Source organism: Phacochoerus africanus, chromosome 4 (genome assembly GCF_016906955.1).
Source record: "Phacochoerus africanus isolate WHEZ1 chromosome 4, ROS_Pafr_v1, whole genome shotgun sequence".
Lineage (NCBI taxonomy): Eukaryota > Metazoa > Chordata > Mammalia > Artiodactyla > Suidae > Phacochoerus > Phacochoerus africanus.
In genome coordinates, this window is record NC_062547.1 from 125,338,363 (window position 1) to 125,361,916 (window position 23,554).

The 23,554-nt window shown below is 39.2% G+C and overlaps 1 long non-coding RNA gene across 1 annotated transcript in view; it reads right to left on the reverse strand.

Moving 5' to 3' along the window:
* Positions 1-5,327: 5,327 nt before the first annotated feature.
* Positions 5,328-23,554, reverse strand: part of LOC125124358 (uncharacterized) — an 80,093-nt gene continuing 61,866 nt past the window's right edge. The window contains exon 3 of the long non-coding RNA XR_007134286.1: positions 5,328-5,427. This is a non-coding gene — a long non-coding RNA (uncharacterized LOC125124358). The remainder of the gene's footprint in view (positions 5,428-23,554) is intronic.

Here is a 23,554-nt window from a genome sequence, read left to right on the forward strand (position 1 = left end):
CTAAATGGCAGCCCCATCTGACTTCCAACCCAACATCCAGCCTCACTATCAGACACGTGAGTGAGGAAGCCATTTTCCAGCACTGTCTGACTGCAACATGATAGACCCTGAGTGAGGAAAGCCTCATTGAGCTCAGTCAGCCCTCAGAGCCATAAGAGATCAAATCACTGTGGTTATTTTAAGCCATTAAGCTTTAGGGTAATTATTCTACAGCAGAGAAAAACCAGAAGTTCATTTACCTGATTTATTTTGTTCCAGAAGGCAATTAGTTCAACTTGTAGGCTCTCTGTGGAAGGTGATAAATATGCACTACCTGATCAAGTCTGAAACCTCATTGTGCAGGGACATGATTGTGAGATAACGTAATTTGTGGGACCCAGTGCCATGTGAAAACCTGGGGCCCCTTGTTCAGAAAACAGGAATAACATGCACATGAAAAGCTTTCCTTCTTTCATAATTTCTTTAACCCTTAGTTTTTGTTTTTGTTTTGTTTTGTCTTTTTAGGGCCGCACCTGCGGCAAAGGGACGTTCCCAGGCTAGGAGTCTAATCAGAGATATAGCTGCGGGCCTATGCCATAGCCACAGCAATGCCAGATCCAATCACACCTGCAACCTATGCCACAGCTCATGGCAACGATGGATCCTTAAACCAGTGAGCGAGGCCAGGGATTGAACTTGCATCCTCATGGATGCTAGTCAGATTCATTTCTGCTGAGCCATGACAGGAACTCCTAACCCTTTGTTTTATTTGCTATTTCATGCCATTTTCAGTAAAGAAAAATTAGTATTTTAAATTGTAAGCATAATTTTTACTGTTTATATTAAGCAATGTTACTTTCAAATGCAAATATCAAAGCACTGAGCTTATATGTGGAAATCACCAAAATTACACAGTTCATATTATGTGGCTCCTTTTCAGAAGTTACTACAGCCTGACAGAAGAGAGGGACACAAGCCAGACTCAGAAAGTCTGGAAGGAAAAAGAACCCAGGCCCACCCCAGGATAAGAGCCAGCCAGAGTGTTCCAGGGCACAAGGATTGTGGGGCAAGCGTAGACCCTAACACACGACACAAGTGTGGGGCTATCCAGTGATGCATGGCATAAGTGCCAGCTTACAACAGATCCCATCCCAGAGCTGTGCCTTAGAGGAGGCAGATTTGGAGGCATCAACTCTCCTGTCTGGTGCATGGGCTCCTCACCACAACAGACAGTGACCCCCAGGGATTTTAAACTTCTGAGTTGGGAGGCACTCATACCTGGATTAAGGGTGGACAAGAGGCCAGACATCCCAATGGACGGACCACAAGGTAGATGCCATAGTCTGAGGTATTCTGGATAAGAATCAGAGTTGAGGCCAAATACACATTCTTCTTTCTCTGGGGGGAACATTTAGTCATTGAGGTTGCCATGAGATCTCAGCGTGACCCTGGTGAACTTCTGGGTTATCATGAATGGATCTTTCCTAGAAATAAAAACACTTGTGAGAAAGGCATATCGATTAGTGATCAGGGCAATTTAGGATGGTCCTCAAAAGAAACACCATGTGTTAAAATTTGTTACTCGCAGGCAATCGTGTTTAGGGTACCTAATCTAGAGCTTGCAGGTGATTATATTTAGGGTGCAATTAAGCCAAGGAGAAGGGCAAGGAAGAACTCTAAGCTTTTCAGTGTTATGTATATATGTATGTATGTGTGTATGTATGTCTTTTGAGGGCCACATCTGTGGCATATGGAGGTTCCCAGGCTAGGGGTCAAATCGGAGCTGTAGCTGCTGGCATATACTACAGTCATAGCAACACAGGATCTGAGCTGCATCTGCAACCTACACCACCACTCATGGCAATGCCAGATCCTTTACCCATTTGATTGAGGCCAGGGATCAAACCCGAGTCCACATGGATCCTAGTCGGGTTCATTACTGCTGAGCCACAGCAGGAACTCCTAAGCTTTTCAATTTTAAACTAGTCATTTCTAAAAGAAGCATAAAGGATATAACTTTTCTCTTAGGAGTATGAGGTGCCTGCATCGAATTTCCCACCTCTAGTTCATTCCTTCCATTTCGATGGAAAAAGGGTAATGGGCATCATAATCGTATGGCTGCTTCCTGCTGAACAAGGGCAGCAAGTGGGGGTTCTTCTCATGGAAGGAATGAACATTATTATGCCATATAGGTGGGGATTTAAGGACAGTTTTTGTAGTCTTTTTGCATAAGTATGGAATTCAACAAAGTAGTCTAATTGAGGCATAGATAATTATTCCCATAAGAAGGATTGGGACAAGAAATTTAATTATTCCCAAAAGCCTCAAATGAATCCTCTGTGGAATGCAGCCTAGCACATCAGAAAACCAGTGTGAAACTTTAGTCACCAATTCAGAGGCATAAGCATTCTCATCATTTACCTTCTATGCCTGAGCCTTCATTTCATCCTGTGGAGTCTTGTCCTCCTGTGGGGGTTTTAATTCTGCAGAAAGGCTCAAAGATATTGTTATGTATATTCCTTGAGGAGGACCGAGGACCCTGCCCTAAGGCTATACTATTATCTCTTGATTGTTCCTCCCTGGTCTCTGCATCCCCTCCCTTCCCTGATTAGCAACTGCCTTTTGGAACTCAGGGAAGGTCATGGAGGTTGAAGCTTATTTCTTAAAAATAAGAATGGGAGAGCACAAAAAGGCTTGTGTGCCTAGGAGCCCTGCAGGGCCCTAGCTCACGTTATAGGGATGTTTAATGTTATTACAGGTTCCAAGACCCTGAAAGGGACAGGCACCGACACCGACTTTCCTGCACCCACACCCAGGCCCCTGTCAGGGATGGAAGATGGCAGGGATTACAGGGTCAGGTGGCAAGAGCAAAGTCAGTGGGGCCCAGGAGGCCAAGGAGTCAGGGAGCAGGGAGAACCAGTCAGGGAAACTGCAGGGAGCCAAGGCTCCAAGCCCTATGCCTGTCCCACATCTTGTAAGACTTTACTTCCAAAATCCTGCACATGAGGGGTCAGTTAGGAATATTGGAATGCAAAGAAAGAAGTATTGTGGAGTTCCTGTTGTGGCTCAGTGGAAACGAACCTGATTAGCACCCATGAGGATGTGGGTTCTATCCCTGGCCCCACTCAGTACGTTATAGATCCGGCATTGCCCTGAGCTGTGGTGTAGGTCACAGACACAGCTCAGATCCCACATTGCTGTGGCTGTGGTGTAGGCAGGCAGCTACAGCTCCCACCGGGTCCCTAGCCTGGGAACTTCCGTGGGTGAGACCCTAAAAAAAAACAAAAACAAAAACAAAAAGAAGAAAGAAGTATTGTGTAGTATACAGCAATCCCCCTAAATCCATGGTCTCATTTTCTGAGGTTTCAGTTACCTGTGGTCAACCATGGTCCAAAAATATTAAATGGAAAGTTCAAGAAATAATTTATAAGTTTTAAATTGCGAGCCACTCCAAGTAGCACGATGAAATTTCAGGCTGTCCTGCTTAACCCTCCCCAGATGTGAATCATCCCTTCATCCAGTCTCCCTGCCCATTAGTTACTTAGCAGCCATCTGGGTTATCACAGTGCTTGTGTTCAAGTGACTCATTTTTCTTAATAAAAGCAATACCAGTTCCTGTCATGGTTCAGTGGTTAACACATCCAACTAGGAACCATTTGCGGGTTCAATCCCTGGCCTTGCTCAGTAGGGTTGGGGATCCGGCATTGCCATGACTTGTGGTGTAGGTCACAGACGAGGCTCAGATCCCGCATTTCTGTGGCTCTGGTGTAGGCTGGCAGCTACAGCTCCGATTGGACTCCTAGCCTGGGAACCTCCATATGCTGTGGGTGCAGCCCTAGAAAAGATAAAATAAAATAAAATAAAATAAAATAAAAGCAAGACCACTTATGCTGGTAATTCAGATAGTCTTTCACTGTGCCTAATTTATAAATTAAACTTTATCAAAGGTATGTACATTTTAGGAAAACACAGTATATATAGGCATCAGTACTATCCACAATTGCAGGCATGCACTGGGGGTCTTGGACCATATCCCTGGCAGATGGGAGGGTGGGGTGGGATCCTGTAAGTGCTAGTATAATCAACTAGGAACTGGGAGTTAGGGTTTCTGAATTCTAGTTCCATGCTCCATCTTAATTTTACATCTTTGGGGACACTGATCTCCTATAAAATAAAGATATGCTTTAAGTGATTCCTCAGATCCAGTTATTTACTCTTTAATTATGCTTAGTGTCTGTTAGAGGGGAATGTGCTAAATCCTGAAATTACAGAGGTGAACAAAAGCAATATGCTGCTTATAATGCCATTAGGAAGAAACATAGTCAATAACTAATTATAAATGTAATTCATATTTTAATAGAAGTACAGGAGCTAATGGGAGCCACTGGGGGAAGGTAGGTATCATCCTCTTTGAAGTGTGTAAGGAGACTTGCCTACAGAAGAAAATTTTAAGATGAGATGGGAGGATAAGCAAGAGTAGGTCAAGTAACTGTGTTTCTTGGTTTGTGGGAACGAGAAGAACAGATGGAACAGAGACACAGAGAAAAGGCAGAAGAAGGGCAGGGCATTCCCAACAGACAGATGAACATGAGCCTCAGTACTGCCCTTTGAATTAATACTGACTATGTGACTAGGACACACCAAATGCTGACAAAGTTAAAAGAAAAGAAAGCAGCATCTAATACATGAGAATGTGATGACAAAACTACAAACCAGCAGTGCTGTCTCAGAAACAGGGAGGAGCAAACAGCAGATAAAACAAGTATTTTCTTCAAACACAGGGTCTGAGATAAAGATTTGGCTTCAGGGAGTTCATTTTGTTAGTTATTGGGGATGTGAGACAGGGAAAGGAAGATCATTAATCAAGATCATTTTGTTCTGTGGGTACCTAGAACTTAATTCTACTGGGGATCCTGTGAAAGACAGAAGGGAACACTCCCTCAGAATTGCTTTCTGTGGGTTAGGAAAGCAGAGTTATTTTCACCAAATCCCACCCTTCATTGGTTTGGGATTGCCCCCAAGCAGCTCACTCCCCAGTACTGCTGGTCTGGCTCATCTGTGGGTACCATATACTTCCAGGACCAGAGAATGCCTCAAGCAGAGACCCAGGAAGCCACTGACATTCTCCCTGCAGGTGAATTTCAGAGTGGGCTGAGGGGAACAGGAGCAAGGCCCTGCTACAGTGTCTGATTTAGTGGCTCACTGAGCTGAGGATAGAAGACAATTCTGGAAAAGGCAATGACAAGGGCTCTCAAAATAATTTCATAAATTCACAAAGTTTTAGCACTAAATATTTCATTTGCCAGCTTACAGAAGAAAAGTAGACCTGAGAGGAGTTAAATCACTTACCCAAAGTTGTACAGCCATGATGGGTCCTAGTCTCCTAATATTTGTTCCAGTTATCTTCTTTCTACCATTTCATACTGCTTCACTAACATGGCTTTCACACTGAAAAGAAAGAAAAGAAGAGAAGGAAGAGGAAGAAAAAGAAGGGGAGGAGGAGAAGAAGGAGGGTGGAGGGGAGAAGGGACAGTGGAGAGGTGGAGGAAGAGTTGGGGGTGAGGGAGAAGAACAAATGGGGATCAGCATGATTGTCCTCACACAGACAGGACAAAATCAGCCCCTGGAAAACGGATTTATAAGTGAAGTCAAAACTCAGCAGCCAGCATGAGAAGACCTCCATCTTTTTGAAATATATATAAATATTTCCCCCAAAGAACTCCCTCTTTCTCTCTATTCAAATCTTCTATAATTTTGAGGAGGTGAAAGCAACAAAATATTTTGCAGAGAATATTGCTACTATGCTCTATATGTATGTGAAAGTATGTAGCATATAAGGGAGAAAAATTGGATTCCTGTTTAGTAATAGTGATACTAAAATTTTAATTGCAGTCATGTACCAACAGTCCTCCAAACAGTAAGCATATACCATAGGAACAAAATTCCACTAAACCTACACACATCATGGGCTTCTAGAAAACAACTTAAAGAGCTAAAATATCAATATTAACACAACAGGTGATCATTTACAGGAGGACAAAGTTCTCGGAACTGAATTTTACTAGCAGTCTAAAATTATATCCCTTAATATGAGGACATGGCTTCAGTCACTGGAGAGATTCTGCTAGCACAGAATGATCTATTCGGAGAGTGTACAAAGACTTAAAACAGCAAAACTTCAAATTTGAAAGTTTATTTTCTCTGCCTTAATAATAATTATATATAAGGCTAAAAATATGGCATGAAAAAACAAGAGTATATCTGCAAATTAAGAATATATTATAAGGTGAATAGAAAATTTTAAAATAAGGTGAACAATAGAATTTTTCATTTAAGAGAGCTAATATACCAAATATATATCTGAGGTCAAATATAAGAGTAACTCACTGGAATTGCTGTCATGATCAATTTTAAAAAGAAAAATGCTATTGTGGAGTTATTTTAATAATGTCTAAGTTTTCTAGGGGCCTAGGTGAGTTTTTGATATATATTTCAACCTTTCCTAAAATCTTCCCCAAAAGGATTTACTATGCCCAAATCATTCTATTTAAACAGCTCCAAAGGATCACAGTCATTCTGGGATGACTCATACATTTTTAAATTCAACTTTTGTCAAAGTGATTTATGATTCTGAATTGGACTTATGTCAATTTGATCTATGTTTATGCTCTTGCACACTTACCATAACTGAGATGTCACAGAAAAAGAAGATCCACAGGGACAGAAATGATATACCAAAGGTCCATTAAAGGGAGATAACAGAACAGGACACTGATTTTGCTTTCTTTCAGTGGCCCACAAGCTCCAGAAAGCATGAGTCTTGCAGTACCAAACATGAATTAGGAGTGTCGACTCCATCTGGGATAAACGAATATATTCTCTTCTTTCAAGGAGTGTGACATCTCCCATAAAGTTCCTTTTGAACTTTTTAAAGAATGGCTGAGTTAGGAAACCATTTAAGACTCACCACTGATGACCATTAAATGATATTACAGTTCTGTTCAGTGCACCTGCTACAGAGCAAGAGCCATTACAAGTGGCTCAATTTTTCCCATTTTAGCATAGACATTTTTCTTGTCCCAGGGATAAACAGTTACCAAGATGTGGTGGATAAAAGATGTATAAGACAATATTATTGCATCATCAATAGTCACAAAAGTTCCTAGCCAACAAACTTGAGGAATTAACAGTAAATTACTAATACTTTTTAAAAATACTTTGCCCTTTTAGGAACAAGACAGTAATTTTAGCATTAATAACTGTTGGTGAAGATATAGAGTCCTATTTTCTCCACTCCTGATCTTCCATTATCACACACATTCTTCAAAATTTTGTTGTCACTGCTAAGTATAATTTACTTATTTTCTTTCTCTTTTTATTGTTAGTACATTACTATATTTGAATTCTATATATCTAAAATAAAAAGTACAGACTTTACTATCAAAGGTGTCAATATTTTCTTGTCATTGCACCAAACAGTGCAATGACAAAATTCCTAAAATGGTCTTTTGCTTATCTTTGATTTACAAAGCATCTGCTGAAACATTACCTCTTTAACAGTGATTGTGTAGTTTCTGCAAATCGCCACTGTTAATTACCTCTCAGAAAACCACCAAAAGTTAGCTTGAAGAATATATTTTGAAAAATTTTGAGAGGAAAATGATTTTCACAGAATAATTGCAGAAAAGAGAACAAAAATATACCATGATTTTTCAAGGACTCTGTTGGTCCCAGAAAATGTGCTTGTCCAAGTAGACCCTGAAGTACAAAACACCATAAAATTTTACATTTTCTCTAAACTTAAAGCTGTGACCACAAACTACTCTCTAGCCATGTTCTTCCCTCTGGATAGCGACACTCAAAATAATAGGGTATCCAGAGAGTTATGAAAGCTTACTACTTATAGTTCTTCAATCAAGAAAGCATCCTTCGCTTTGACCAGTTTATACGCAGTTCTCTAATTGGAAAGAATGTACTAAACCAATTACAAAGGCGTAATCTATTCCTAGAATTTTACATATATTATATGCCTAATACTTGAAGCTGGTTTTACTCATCTCAGAGGATCTCTGGCAGCCTTAACTCTACCTGCCAGTAGGTCTCTGATATTCTTATGAAATTAATCTGAATAACTTTGTGCTTCCCCGAATTGTCAAATACTAGAGCATTTCAAAGCAATATTAAGAACCTGTGAAACTTTCTTGAACTACAGATATTAAAACTAAACAAGGCTCTCAAGTAAGCTAGACAACTCAATCCTCATCTTATTCTAACACTCCATACACACAATTTAAGTTTGTGACTTAGTAAAATGACAAATCATGACAAATTTTAGACAATGCTGTTGAAGTAGCAGGTGCCAAAGACCATAACACCTCGCCCACATCCACAGTTTCAAGTACCTCACTGTTTTTTGTCACATCACTGAGATGACAGAACAGAAGGCCATTAATAGCTCTGGGTGAAAGCAATGATTCAATACAGACTATTGTGACTATTACATTTTGTTTCACATCATATCAAGACATTTAATCACTTATTTAGCTGCTTCTTTAAGGAAGATTCCTCTGACCTTTCTACAGCTCATTTAGTGTACTAGGAGTGAAGAAGAAGAAGAATTCATTACAGATTCTGCCATGCTTCTGCAGTACAACAGGTGTCAAGACGAAATTTGATTATCCTGGTTAGGAAGATGTTTTTTCAAAAGAATGGGAGTGCTCACACTGCATGACACTCTCCTTTCTCATTAAGTCTGACATTTCAGTGCTTTATTGCAAAGCCTGTGATTATACTGGACTGTGGGTTTGAGATTTTGCTTGATACAAACACACTGAAAAGAAAGGAAAGCAAGTGGCAGAGTTCTTAACGTATACTTTGTAGCTAAGGTCACTGTATGACAGTTACCAAGCAGAAGCAGGAGCCAAGCCAGTTTTCAGAGAGCAATGAACAGCTGCTAGAATAGGCTACCAGATCAGCCTACATAATTGGTAATTCAGGATGACTTTAACTAGAAAGCCAAGCACATTTGCTTTATCTACTTTTTATTCCAAAATGGACTGCGTTCTCCATTGCCGAAGCTATGTCTAAATTCCTTGATTTATATTTTGACCCCCCATTTCAAGGAAGTTTAACATCTGCTTCACTTTTAGAAATGGAGACCTAACCAGAAGATACTGGCAGCAACTACAAAAACAGATGAATAGTCTGGTAAAGATAGGGTGGCTGTTGGATCCAGCTAAACCATAATTACTTCCCAAGGCTTGGATTTTCTCTGGAAGTTGACAGGTGGCAAGCACATGCATATGTCACTGTATTCTTCTCACTCTATGCTACTCCTTTTTATTAATATAAGTTTAAAAATTCAAGTGCAGAGTTCCCATCATGGCGCAGCGGAAACGAATCTGACTAGGAACAAAGAGGTTGCGGGTTCGATCCCTGGCCTCGCTCAGTGGGTCAAGGATCTGGTGTGGCTGTGGCTATGGCTGTGGTGTAGGTTGGCAGCTGTAGCTCTGATTCAACTCCTAGCCTGGAACCTCCATGTGCCATGGGTGTGGCCCTAAAGAAAAAAAAGCGTAATAAAAAATGCAAGTGTATTTTTAGTAAAGATAACAGCCATCACCCTATTAAGGAACTGCATCAGAAATGGGAATTTTACTCTGAAAAAGTACTTTGTGATCATTTGTGGAAACTACCATAAACAATTTCCCATCATTTATTATACTGATATACATTCAGAAATACTATGAATGTTTTTTATACTCTAATTCATTCAAAGACAGTCTGTTCCCTCTGTAACCTAGCACCCTATTAGAATATACCTGGAAATATATTTCTATTTCATTTATTTATTTATTTATCCTTAGAAACAAAAGGCATAGATTCACCAAAGAATTATGAGGGAGAGCCATAAAAATCATGTTCTGGATGTAAACAAGATAGTCAACTCTATCCTATAAATAGAGACAGAAAACTAATTTTCAAGTGATATCCAAAGGTGATCTGATACATCAAAAGATAAATCTTGATCTTTTAACTTTTTTTTTTCTTTTTGGCTTTTTAGGGCCACACCTGCAACATATGGAGGTTCCCAGGCTAGGTGTCAAATCGGAGCTGTATCTGCCTACCTACACCACAGCCACAGCAATACTGGATCCTTAACCCACTGAGCACGGCCAGGGATCAGACCTGCATCCTCATGGATACTAGTCAGATTCGTTTCTGCAGAGCCATGACAGGAACTCCTAAATTTTGATCTTTTAAAGAAAATGTATTTAGTCTCATCATTTTATAATTTCCATTTCTAAATTTCCCCGGACATAAGCATGCCTGAAATTTAGGAATCAAGTATACTCTAATAAATATAAGATTTTTCCTATCCCTAGTAAACATAATTTCTCCTTAAAAATACCAATAATATGGAATATAAGTCAATTCAAATGCTATGTAGAATATCTGCTTTATCCAACTCATGACAGATGGCTTAATAAGCTATTATCAGTTAATGAATTAACAAACATGGTGTACTGGTTATCTATTGCTATATAACAAAATTAGTGGCTGAAAACAACAAACATTATCTTTCAGTTTCTGTGGATCAGGACTGCAAGCAAAGCACAGCTTGGTGCCTCTGGCTTAGTCTTTTATGAAACTGCACTCAAGCTGTTGCCTGGTGTCAGGCTCTTATCACAAGACTGGATTGGGGGAGGATGTCCGTACAAGGTGCATCAGGTGGCTGTTGGCAGGCCTCAGAACACCTATATCCAAGCTCACTCACTTGTCCCTCCTCACGGGTCTGCCTCACAACATATTTCTGCATTCAGCAAATGATTCAAAAAAGAGCAAGAGAGAACATTCAAAATAAAAGCCATAGTCTTTTTTCACCCAATCTTGGAAGTGACATTCTATATTGTTACCATATTCTATTCATTACCAAGTCAGTAAGTCCAGCTCACACTCAAGAGAAGAGAATTACACAAAAGTGTGGATGACAGGAGGTAGAGGTCATCCAGGATGAAAGTAAAGGCTCCTTTTCACATAATGTGTTGAAGCTCTCTCAATTCCACTTGGCCATTTCTCATTTGTGATTTTTGATTCAAATTTTCTGTATCAATGTGACTAATTCAGTTATTTGCACTTCCTGGACTAAAGGCATCAATAAACACATTTAAATACAATTTATTCTTTCATATAGAGTGAGTTATATCTTCCAAGTTATATCTTACATTTTTAACATTGTAAGAAACCAGTCACACTGGGTATTGGGACTTCAACACACGGATTTGCAGAGGAAACATTTCAGTGCATAACACTAGCCAACATGCTGGGATTTTAAAGGGCTGGCTCTTAGTGACGTCACATTTCAGGACCCCACAGGAAACTCTCTGGTTCATTTAGGAATCATTCAGCTCTAGAAGGTCTGCTGCATTCCATTGCTATCCCCATCACAGATATACAGCTACCTCTGGACTTGTGTCTTGGTATATAGACCAAGTACATGTGGACTATTATCTCGGCATAATTGGAGTAACAAGTGGCTGTTCTAGAATAAACTCTCGTAAGCTTTCTTTTACACATCAGGAAATAAAGCAAAACATTTACTTGTCCCTCACAGCAATCCAGGCTACTATCCTATAAGGGTGCCATCCCCCATCATCTAAATCTCCATCCATACATGTAATATTTGGAGCCATCTAAGTGAATCAGTCAATTATTTATTCATTTACCCATTCAGGGATCAACTACTTATTTCTGGATGTGCTAGTCAATATCCAACATACTGGGAATTCAGAGACAAAAAAGACAAGGTCCCTGTCCTTGAACAATTCATAGTTGAGAACTAAATTTGAACTTTTAAAATTTGGGCCTTTGGACCTAAGAAAAGTATGTGATCACTATCCAAATTTCAACACCATTAAAAAGCAGATCAAAATTAAAATTCTTCCTAGTCAGGACTCCTGCTAAGCCATGCAGTGCCTTTGTAGAAATTAAAAAAACGACGACCCCACTGGGCCAAAATTGACACACGAATAATGCTGTTGTACAATGAGCACCCTTTTCTTCAATGGGCACAGACCAAGCAGGAAGCACAGGAGGATCTGGGCCACCTACAGACCCCTCAGTTATACCCACTTGTCCAAAGAACACAAACTGCAGAATCTTATATGGCAGTCCTTTTCGAGGTGGTGGGACTCAGAATGTGTTGGGGTGCCACGCAGGTCACCAGCAAACATTCCAGCTTAATGCCATCCCTACAATCCAAACAGTTAAGCCGAGAAAATTAAAGTCTAGAAATTTTGAAGCCAATCCAGAGATCAGGAAGAATAATCAGGAGAATCTCAAAGCCAAAAATATATGAATAACTATGAATTCCATATCAATGAAATTCTAGCAAACTTTTGTAATTTGTCCCAGTGAACTCCTTTACCAGCTAGAGAAAGAAAGAAAGATATAGCAGTTTTATAGCAGGCTTGTACCACCCATCTATTTTCTGGGTTGGATTACAAATGCACTATGAACAAGGACCTAAGCTATGAATGCCATGTACCTTATGAGTACTCACTAAATGCAAAGCAATAAAATCCTACTTTATGCAGAATGAAAAAAATAGAGGAAGGTGGATAAAACAACTAATTTCTACAGTTACAGAAACAATTATTGGACGAAGAGGGATTGTCAAAAGTGTCCTTGATACACTATCCTAAAATATCTCCATATTTTATTTATTTTAGTTAGTGTTTTTCCAGTTGGCATGCATGAGTGCATGTCATCAATTCAGTGAATGAGAAGTTTGATAACACTATTTTTCTATATCATGAAGATAAATACATAACTTAGCTTTAGGCTTCTAATTAAATGAGCCACAAACTCTGATTTATTAAAAAAACATTTCATATTTTTGGACAGAAATTTAGCTTCATTCAAAGGCAATAAGAAATGACTGTAAAGGTTATTGAACTGAAATATGTATTCTTTTTAACCCCCCAAAAAGTCACTAAAATTTGCATTCTCTTAACTACAAGTCATATTTAGGTGGACAAAATATATTAAGAGTAATACAAAATATCATTAGTAGTATATGCTGATAAAATATAAATCACATTTTAAAATGTGATTTAATATCTAAACCACTGCAATAACTATGACCATACAAAAGACCTAGATTATAGGGCAATCATCTAGAATCTGTATTCCAGATTATTGCAGTCATTTCCCCTTCCAGCAAACACTCTTGTCAATCTTCCTCACACTTGTTCTATCTTAATTCTCTACAATTTTTTTTTAATATTAGTTGAGTATAGCCGACTGACAATGTTGTATTAGTTTCAGGAGTACAGCAAAGCGAATCAGTTACACATATAAATACACCTATTGTTTTTCCCATATAGGTTATTAAAATTCGGTAGATTTTCCTGTGCTATATAGTAGGTTCTTGTTCATCATATATTTTATACAGTAGTGTATATAGTTTATTCCCACCCTCCCAATTTCTCCCTCCTCCCAATGGTTTCACCTATGGTAACCAAGAGATTGGTTTTGAAATCTATGAGTTTGTTTCTGCTTTATGAATAAGTTATTTTGTATCACGTTTACTAGGTTCCACATATAAATGATACCATATGGTATTTTTCTTTCTCTGAATTCTACTAATATTTTACAATTACATATATACTCTTTTTTCTCCAAATATGGAACTGTGTGTACACGCACACACAGATTTTTCCATTGAAAATATCTTATGAATACCTTTCCATATTAACACAAAGACAACTACTTTATTCTATTAAAGGGCTGCATGATGTTCTATTGCATGGCTTTAACACTCAATGTATCAGTGAAAGACAGTTTACTTTCAGTTTTTAATTTTTATGTACAACACTGCAATTAACATATGTCTTTATATATCCACTATGTACTATATTTTTTCCATGTAATAAATTTCTCAAAATAGATTGCTAAATAAAAGGTTTTTTATGAGATCCTTGAGAACAGAATTCATTTCTCAATTCCCACAGGATTCATATAACACTCTAAAATATGTGGTTACTAAGTGGTGCTAGCAGAATTAAGTTAACTGAGAGGTTGCCTATACTGACTTTGGAAACAAACGGAATAAATACAACTGAATGGCCCTTTTACTTTTTCCTATAGCAATAGAGTCTCCAAAGCCATCTGAAGCTTCAGTTTAGTAGGAGGTTCTAATGGTAGGCAACTCTTTACTGAAAAGCAGTGTTTTATTCTGTTTGCTAGAAATGAAAGCCATCACTCCACTGTCACTGAATGAGCATTAGTATATTATAATTTTACAGCATTCTAATGTACCAATCATTATTGGGAAAATACATCATGTAGTAGGTGAGTGTAGTATACTTGAAAGAATATTATCTAAAGGCAAGGCTGTGCCTGGTCCAGGAACTTACACATGCCACAGACACGGCTGATATAAGGGAAGCCTACTGCTATCAAAATTTATCACTCTGTGCAGTACTCTCTAGCACACAGCTTCTTCATTTATAAAATAAGATAAAGGAAATAGACAAACTGCATGGTCCTCCATGGTCCTTTCCGGTTCAAAAATTCTCTGCTATAATTCATGTTCATAAAAGATAGTATTGCCACATTATTCAATTTTTTTTTTCTTTTTAGGGCCACATCTGCAGCATATGGAAGTTCCTGGGCTGGGGGTCAAATCAGAGCTGCAGTTGTGGACCTACACCACAGCCAGAGGAAAGAGGGATCTGAGCTGTGTCTATGACCTACACCATAGCCCATGACAATGCCAGATCCTTGACCCACTGAATGAGGCCAGGGATTGAACACACAGCCTCATGGATACTCAGGCTTGTAAACTGCTGAGCCACCACAGGAACTCCTTATTCAACTTTTAAAATATTCCTCGGCTGGGCAGTTTCAAGATGGCAGAGAAGTAAAATGTGACATTTACCTTCTTCCACAAAAGCATCAAAAAAAAAAAATCTACATGTAGAACAATTCAAACAGACCATCTACTCACCACTGTCAGAAGACCTTAAACCTCCAAACAGGGCAAGAAACCCTCCACATAACTGGGTAGAACAAAAAGGGAAAAAAAGAGAGAGAGAAAGAGAAGAGGAAAAAAAAAAAAAAAAAAAAAGCTGTCTGGATGGGACCAGCACTCCTGAAAGGAAGCTGTGGAAGAGGATAGGAACCTATACCCTGGGAATCCACCTAACCAATGGGGAGATCAGCTCAGATGGAAGGACCTCAAAGCCTCAGAGAAAAGCATAGCAGCTGGACTGAGGATGGCAAAGCAGAAAGAGAGCTGCACAAACCATCAGCACCACTACCCCAGGACACCACAACCTGAGACACTCAGTCAGGGGCTGGGTGATGAGACTCAGGCTGTGTGTGGCATTTCTTGGAAGAGGACTAGGGGTGGCTGTATGGAGACAGGCTGAGGGGCTAAGGGAGTGATGCACCAATGGCTAGGGAATGGAGTGCCACAGCCAAGGGAATCTGGGAGGAGGCCTGAGCCCATAGGAGAAACAAGGAGCCATTGTTGGAGAGGGTGAGAAGAGGAGGGGCAGACCTCCACAGGAATATCATTCCCTGTGCATGTGTGGGCTCTCAGGGTGGGGTTCCTCTTGCACAGGCTATCAGCAGTGGGGCACCTCTTGTGTGGGCTACAGTCAGCAGAGTGCCTATTGTGTGTACTACTGGCAGCTGGGCACATTTTGCATGGGCTAAGGATGGCAGGGCATCTCTTGTGTGGGCTATGGGCAGCAAGGGAAAACCACCACAGCCATCTCAGACTCCAGAGGTCCCATGACCACCACCATTAGGGGTCCATGAAAAGGAAACACCAGCAGCCCCAGTCACCTCAGAGTTTGGCACAGAGGAGGGCACTTCAACAGAGCAATACCTGTTGTTGCTCTCACTCCCCTGGGAATGCACACGCCTACTGCTGCCACTGCCAAAAGCTCTGGGAGTCACCTACAATTGCCTGCGTGTCAATGCCACTTCCCAAGGCCCTGCACCAGGAGCAGTCTGTGCCACCTCCCCAAGGGTCCTTGCTACTGCCAAGGGCCCAGCAACCAGGCACTGGCTACTAGCCATGCCCATTGCCTCCATTCCCTGGAAGCACACATAGGCCATACACCAGCATGGGGATAACGGCCTGCACATGTGGAGGAAAGAGAAAGCAAGCATTCAAAGCAAAAACAGTCCTCACAACAACAACAACAATGAATAATAATAATAATAAGCCCTCACAAAATACCCACAGGTGCACTTGCATATAAATAGCCCTCTAAAACTGCAGTAGTTGTTTTCCCTAAACTCACAGAATAAGAAAAATATAAGCAAAATGAAGCAGCTCAGGAATCATTCCCAGCTAAAAGAACAGGATAACTCCCCTGAAGGAGCAAACAATGAAAGAGTCTAACAGACTCCAAGTTCAAAAAGGAGACAGTGAAAATACTGAAGGAGTTAAGAGTGAATATGAAGGAACTAAGAGCAGATATGGATGGTAATGCAGATTACTTTAGAAAGTAACTAGAAAATATAAGAAGGAGCCAAGAAAAATTAGAAAATTCATTTGCAGAGATGAACGCTGAGTTAAAGGAATTGAGAGCAGGATGAATAATGCAGAGGAACAAATAAATATAGAATATGGAATATAGAATAATGTAAATCATCCTATCAGGGCAGCACACATAAAACCACATGAAAAAATATGAAAGCAATAAAGAGACCCATAGGATATTATAAAGTGGGTCAATCTAAACATAATAGGGATTACAGAAGGAGAAGAAAAAGAAAAAGGGATTGAAAATATATTTGAAGAAATTATGTCTGAAAATATTCCAAAGCTAAAGGAAACAGATATCAAAATACAGGAATCACAGAGGGCCCCAAACAAGTTGAACCCAAACATGTCCACACCAAGACATATTATTTAAAAAATTGCAAAAATTAAAGATTAAGGGAGAGTTCTAAAGGCAGTAAGAGAAAAACAAAGAGTTAATTATAAGGAAACCCCTATATAGAAGCTATCAGCTGATTTGTCTGCAGAAACACTATTGGCCAAAGGACAGTGGCAAGTTAAAGTCAAAGTTCTAAAAGGGAAAAAATTTGCAGCCTAGAATGTTCTATCCAGCAAGAATATCATTTAAAATAGGAGAAATAAAGAATTTCTTCCATAAACAAAAACTAAAAGAATACGGCAAAACTAAAACCATTTGAAAAGAAATACTGAACATTCTCTTCTAAATAAAAAAGAAGCAGGAAGAAATAGGAAATCATAATTGGAAAGTAATCACTGAAATAAGATAGTATACACATCTAAAAAGAAAAACCTGTTGTAAAAATGATGATAAACACAAGGAACAGCAAAAGGATAAATATAAAGATGTTTAAAAAAGACATCAAAATCCTAAAAAGTGGAGAAGGAAATCAAGAAAGTCTTGGCTTTTTTTTTAGAACGTGTTCGAGCCTATTTGACTATTAGGCTAAAGCAAGCAGATATAGGAAGGGGTTAACATACTTGAAAAACAGGGCAATTGGAAATCAAAACCGGAGTTCCCAATGGGGCTCAGCAGTTAGCGAGCCCTACTAGCAGTCAGTAGGAATCAGGTTCGATCCCTGGCCTTGCTCGGTGCGTTAAGGATCCGGCATTGCCATGAGCTGTGGTGTAGGTCGAATATGTGGCTTGGATCCCATGTTGCTGTGACTCTGGTGTAGGCTGGCAGCTACAGCTCCAATTGGACCCCTAGCCTAGGAACCTCCATATGCTGCGGGTGCAGCCCTGAAAGAACAAAAAGGCCAAAAAGAAAAAGAAAAAAGAAATCAAAACCAAACAATACATTCACAAAAAATATTAAGAAGCGGACACAAGCATAAAACAAAAGGAAATAATCCAACCAAAAAAAGAAAGGAGCATAGGAGAAACATAGAATCACCTGGAAAACAAGGTTTAAAATGATAGTAAATAAATATTTATCAATAATTACCCTAAATGTCAATGGACTGACTGCTCCAATCACAAGACATAGAGTAACACAACCACTATGGGAAAACAGTATGGAGGTGCCTTAGAAAACTCAACATGGAGCTATCATGTAACCCAGCAATCCCACTCCTGGGCATAGATCCAGACATAACTTTCACTCAGAAAGACACATGCACCCCTATGTTCCTTGTAGCATTATTCACAATAGCCAAGACATGGAAACAACCTAAATGTCCATCACCAGGTGAATGGATTAAGAAGATGTAGTATATATACACAATACTGCTCAGCCATAAAAAAAGAACAAAATAATGTCATTTGCAGCAACATGGATGGAACTAGAAATTCTCATACAAGTGAAGTAGGTTGGAAAGAGAAAGACAAACACCATATGATACAACTTATATCTGGAATCTAATATATGGCACAAATGAACCTACCTACAGAAAATAAACAAAGTCATGGACATGGAGAACAGACTTGTGGTTGCCACCGGGGAGGGGGAAGGAGCAGGATGGACTGGGAGTCTGGAGTTAGTAGATGCAAACTATTGCATTGGGAGTGGATAAGCAAGGAGATCTTGCTGTATAGCACAGGGAACTATATCCAATCACTTGTGATGGAACACAATGGAGGACAATGTGAGAAAAAGAATATATGTATATATGTATGACTGGGTTACTTTGCTGTATAACAGAAACTGACAGCACATTGTAAACCAACTATAATAAAAAATTAATAAAAAATAAAATATTCCTCCTACTTTGATTGAAAATAGAATTATCAGGAGTTCCTGCTGTGGTGCAATGGGATCAGCAGCGTCTCCGCAGCACCAGGGTGCAGTTTCAATCCTTGGCCCAGCAAAGTGGGTTAAAGTATCCTGAGTTGCCAGGATTGGGATCCAGTCCTTGGCCTGGGAACAATATATGCTGTGGGGTGGCCAAAAAAGAAAAAGAAGGAGTTCCCATCGTGGCATAGTGGTTAACGAATCCGACTAGGAACCATGAGGTTGTGGATTCGATCCCTGGCCTTGCTCGGTGGGTTGAGCATCCGGCGTTGCTGTGAGCTGTGGTGTGGGTCAAGACATGGCTCAGATCCCTTGTTGTTGTGGCTGCGGCATAGGCCGGCGGCTATAGCTCTGATTGGACCCCTGGCCTAGGAACCTCCATATGCAACAGGAGCAGGCCCAGAAAAGGCAAAAAGACAAAAAAAAAAAAAAAGAAAGAAAGAAAATAGAATTATTGGAAACATTTTTTCCTAAACCACTTCAGATTGCATAAAACTGGAAATAAATGTGGATATATTCTCTATAATTTGTGAAGTCAAAATGGATGTATTGATTCCTATTGCAGTGTTTTTGTGAAGATTCAGTGAGACAATGCAGGTAGAATACTTTGTGGAGGACTATCACACATAGGTAATCAGTGACTACCACATTTCTCATTATCACTGGAGAAGCATTAGAGTTTATGTTTAAAAGCTCTATCACCATTTCCTGTTATAAATTATAAAATTATGCAGAAAATCAGAATTTAATAATATATATTAATCTATAACTAATCATCAAAAATGTTATGACATAAAATACATAGTGCCCAGCTCTTTTCATAAAGAAAATGATACTTTCAAACATACTTATTCCTGAGCTAATATGGAGAGCGCTATGACATAACAAGCAGAAGAGCTTACAAAAAAATAAACTTAACATCATTAGCTATTGTCAGTTTAATAACCCATGAACTGAAAGAACCTTGTGTTATGTAACTTAAGTAACAATGAACAAACCACATCTTCAGTGGAAGTGGCATCCCAGGGTTCTAGCACTTAAAATAGTTACTCCAAGCATATCTAAAGGCCAGCACATGTATGTTTTATGCACTTTATTGTTTCATAAGATTTCAAACTGCAACATATTAACAGCAAGAAAGGACAGTCAATCATTAAATTCTTTAGAGCTAGAAGATTCAAAACCTTGATCGATTTTAATCAGTTTTCTCCTAAGGTATAATATATGCACTGTCCATATTGCAACCAAACACTACAATTTTGCCTAGACTATCTCTGCTGTAGATGTAACCCTATCTTTTCACCTTTGGGAGCTTCCCATGGTATTTCCTCTGTAGAAAGTTCCCACCCCCCAACTTCTTTTAAGACCATAGTCAAATCTGACCTTCTCTACAAGGAAGTCACTAATCCTCTTATACTTGGTTTGAGATATTAATACAGTCAACCTTCAAGATTGAATGTGATTCTGCCACTTTACCTTGATTCTATAGAGGCCTTAAAATCCAAGTATCTTTTATTCTCACTACATCATGAGCTTCTTACTCTTCTAATATCAAGTGTTTAATATATATATATTTGGAATTGAATCAAATAAGTCAAACTGAATTAAAGATGACTCTTTATTCAATCTTTAAGAATATAACATTCAAAATTAATAATTATTCACTGTGCTCTACTAGTAGTGGATCTTGACAAAAGTCAGCCATTAAACGAACTACAATGAAACTATTAAACAAATTATAACTCCCCTCACCTTTGTTCCTTAACTGGAACCAGGAAAGCTTGAGGACTTGGAATTTTAGTTCCTAATTCACTTTATTAACAGTATTATCGAATTCATCCTAAACTCTAGATACATAAGAGTGAAAAAGATGGACATTTCCCTAACAATCCAAATTTTTCAATTTAATGAGGAAAATAAAACTAAATAGATAATTATAATTCATTCTCATAATGTTACATAGAAGGGGTTGTGGAATTCCCTAAAGGCTTATTAAGAACCATTTAAAATGTAATCAAAAGAACAATGGAAATTAGAGGACAAAGATGAAAAAGGAGGAGTGAGTAGACATAGCTGCACAGTTATGTGAAAGCAATAGCAGTAGGAGGCTTGTCAGATGATAAATCCATATTAATTTGTTTACTCTCTATAGCAAATACAAAAGGGCCTTCTTTGGTTCAACTAAACATTCATACTTATAAGACTGGTGCAATGCCACTCAGAAGGACACAGGATAAGAACCATATCTTCATGGCAGATTATACCAAACTTCCTCGTAAGATCCCCATAAAATGAGTATGGAAGATGCCTTGGCTAAAGAGCTTAAAATTCTACAGGAGCCAATATCACTTGTAACAAATCCACTAAGGGCATTCCCAGGGACAAGAGTCACCATACTCAGGGAAGCTCAATGTTAATTTGTCAATCAGAGGTAATTTCATCATAAACAAGATTGCCTAGACCTACACTCCACATCTTAACCACTAAACTAACCAGTAGTCATAATCTCATGTGGAAATGGAAAAAGTTTTTCTTAACCTTCTGCCCACAAACCCTCAGTGATGATTTCTGGGTGGAACAGTGCACCAGGTAGTGGACACAGTGCAGAAGCCTATAGGAAAGGGACAAAGGGTACATCTTAGTGTCTAAAAACAAGTTCATAATGACAGAAGTATATTGGGGGTTCAGGGATAATAAAGGGTGCTAGAATGAGAAAGAAATTTCCACAGAGATGCAAGGGAGAAAATATCTTTTAGGGCTACAGTTTAATGTGGAATAACTAAAAGATTTGATGGAAGGAATGATTTAATCATATTTACATTTTAGAAACCTATGCACAGCTCTAGCAAGAGATTCAATGGAAGGAAGTGAGTGAGGTCATTGATTCCCCTGAATTCTTCCCTTCAAGGTTTCCTGAGTGGGCCTGAGTTCTGGGAATCATTCTTCCTCTTGGAATACTCTAAATTTTTCTTTCTTTCCTCCTTTCTTTCTTTTTTTGCTTTTTAGGGCTGCATTCACAGCATCTGGAAGCTCCCAGGCTAGGGATCAAATCAGAGCTATAGCTGCAGGTCTACGCCACAGCCACAGCAACACAGGATCTGAGCCTAGTCTGTGACCTACCCCACACCTCACAGCAATGCCAGATCCTTAAGCCACTGAGCAAGGCCAGGAATCACACCCACATCCTCAGGCATACTAGTCAGTTTCACTTCCACTGCACCACAACAGGAACTCTGAAACTACTTTAATTTTCAAGTGTGCCATCTATTTCTCTACTGAGTCCTGCACAGATTACAATAAGTAAACCACTGTTTTTGTAAATAAAACTATTTTAGAACACAACATGCTTATCATTTATTCCATGGCTGCTTTCGCACTGCAACGGTGGAGTTGTATCGATGCAGCAGAGACTGTATGGCCCACAAAGTCTAAGATACTTACCTGCCCTTTACAGAAAAAAAAAAAATTGCAAATCCCTGTCCTAGAGTCTGAGAGTAGCCTGAGCTGAAGACAGAACATGGGACTTAACTATAAAAGTAGGAGAATTTCAGTGAAGGCTGAATTTGTAGCCCTCGCCAAAATCAGGGCCCTGATAGAGAAGGACTGACACTTGATGGTGGAGACTTCTGAGTAAGATGCACTCAAGTTATTCAAATGCAAGCTTTTTTTAGGAATTTTTCTGGCTTTCAGAAGCAGCCCACTTCCTCTTGGGAGAAGGCAGAGGCATGTCTCACTCCACCTTGTCTAGAGTCTATGCAGAGGCATCAAGAGAGGCAGAGGTCCAATGGGACAGTGTTTGAATTGCTTACAATTGACCCACACACCCGCTTCTGTCCCTAGCATTAGTTTTCTAGGATTTTCATAACAAAGTGTTACAAAATGATTGGCCTAAATCAACAGAAATTTGTTCTCTAACAGTTCTGGATGGTAGAAATTCAAAACACACTGGCAGAGCTATGCTCTCTGTATCTAAAGATGCTAAAGAAAAATGTTTCCCTGACTCTTACAGTTTATGGTGGTCTCTAGCAATCCTTGGCATTCCTTGCCTTGAAAAACATAACTCTAATCTCTTCCTATGACTTTGCATAGCCTCTCCCTTGTGTGTCAATGCGTCTGTTTTAAATTGCCCTCTTCTTTTAAGGACATCAGTCACTGAAATCAAGGAGTATGATCTCATTTTAACTTATTTCTGCAAAAACCCTGTTTCCAAGTCATGTGGTAAAAGAAGTTCTGGCTCAGAACTTGGAACTACTGGGTAGATAAATATTATAGGGGGGATAGTATTCAACTTGGAAATAATGGGTAGACAAGTATGTTAGGAGGATAGTATTCAACCTGTATACCCCTGTACCAACAAGTGAGCTCAAATCTCAGTATGGCCTAACTAGGAAAATACTGGCCCTGATGAGAAATAGAGGGATTGTTACTTAGAAGGAGTAACAAAGCTTGGTTATTTGTTATTATATACTGGCATGAACAGAGGGTGTGGATACTGATGGTGTTGGACTGTGGGAGAGTGGAGGTTGGAATAAGATAGTTTTATTGATGTGTGGGCACTCAGGATTTGATTTCCTAACAAGAGACCTTAGAACCAATATTACTATACTACTGGGGTGGCTCTTTGGCGTTTTTAAATATTGGTAGCCTATGTTAAATGAGGTGGAAATAGCAGAACACCTATGCAGAAATTGAGAACTGAGAAATGCAGAATTCTAAATGAGGAAAGGCTCAGAAAGTGAATGCACTAATTGGATCTATTATACCAGGCCCAAGAATCTACCAGCTGGTGGTAGTCACTGTTT